Here is a 1,416-nt window from a genome sequence, read left to right on the forward strand (position 1 = left end):
CCGGATTCTCTCAGAAAGAATTCGAAGATCTCGCGAGGTATAAAAAACAAACGACCTCGGAGCAGATTGACGTAGAAAAGCGAGAGCGAGAGCGAGAGGTGCACTCATGACGGCGACGGCCACGGCGGCTGCAACGTGACCGCTGTATCACGTGATCCGCGCGGCCAATTGGATCTGCCATGGATCGGTGGTCACGTTGCACTCGGCGTGGCTCAATCACCCCCGCACTCCTGCACGCTTCCCCCTCACCCATCGTCCCTCTACCTCTATCGCGTTCGCATATGCGATCGGTTGTTAGCGCGGTGCGGTGCGATTTTTCAATCGTGCACTTTTGCTCGTCCGCTTGCACGATTACGTGAAATAAAAGGAAGAAGACAAAGAGAGAAAAGAAGAAAAGGAAGAGGAGATTTTGGTGAATGCGCGCGACGATCAAGCAAGTGCGAGAGAGTCTTTCGCGCGAATTGACGTTGCGCAGAATTTGTGATCCGCGAATAAGTGAATTATCGTTATCGCGCGGCGTCTGATTGTTTCTGGAATTAGGAGGTTTTGCGGTAAGCGTCGACGAATGTTCGTGTCAAGTGACGGGACAATTAGCGCGCTCGGCGCTAAGAATGATGCATTGAGCGCGTCATCGATCCGCGAGTGTATCTGTTTTCTGCAGTGGCTTAACTAGTTTTAAAACTTAATTATATTAATTATAGTTTTAAAACTTAAAATCAGATAGATATATACGTTTGATATTTGACGAAAAAGAATTATAGTGGAGATTAATTCTTTAACTGATTAATTCTTTAACTAGAATGAAAAAGAGATTTAGTAAGTTCGATAATTTAATTCGATAATTCAATCGCACGTTATAAAATTGAGAATTAACGAGAGTTAATCTTCTGTGACAATCAGTGGCTCATGAATGAATCCGCTGAATCGCGACGAAAAGGAATTAAGTCTGCAAGGAAAAATGTGAGTGTCGCCGATGTTGTGATTGACATGCGTTGCGATTGACGAACTATCGTCAATTTTCATGATTGATCGATCTCACTCTATCAGCTGAATCTGGGAATCGTCGTGTCGCATCGTTCGTCATCATAAGGCTTCACGGCCTTCGCCGGCGGGAAACTTGCAATTGTGACTGCACGATGATGAGCGTTTTGCAGCGAGCTTGTCTCGCGGGCCGCGAACTCTCTTCGTAGTTCGGTGTGCCCGCGAATTTCTGTGGTGGATTGGCACAGCGGGTTGCAGGCCCTCGGCTTTTTTAACTTGGCGCGCTTTCACCGGTCGCTTCAACGAAAGTAAGAGAGAAAGCGGAGCTGAATTACATAGATTTGCGATTGGTACATAGCGAATCGAGGCATTTCGATTCCACTTAGATATTATTGTTGTAATTAATAGGTATATATATATATATATATATATATA

The 1,416-nt window shown here is 45.2% G+C and overlaps 1 protein-coding gene across 1 annotated transcript in view; it reads left to right on the top strand.

Annotated features, from left to right (window-relative positions):
- The first annotated feature begins 734 nt into the window (after window positions 1-734).
- LOC108694433 (cryptochrome-1-like) overlaps window positions 735-1,416 on the top strand; it is a 21,887-nt gene continuing 21,205 nt past the window's right edge. The window contains exon 1 of the mRNA XM_018203925.1: window positions 735-1,289. The gene's annotated coding sequence lies outside the window, so the exon portion shown is untranslated. The remainder of the gene's footprint in view (window positions 1,290-1,416) is intronic.

The sequence above is a fragment of the Atta colombica genome, unplaced genomic scaffold (genome assembly GCF_001594045.1).
Source record: "Atta colombica isolate Treedump-2 unplaced genomic scaffold, Acol1.0 scaffold12, whole genome shotgun sequence".
In the NCBI taxonomy this organism is placed as follows: Eukaryota; Metazoa; Arthropoda; class Insecta; order Hymenoptera; family Formicidae; genus Atta; species Atta colombica.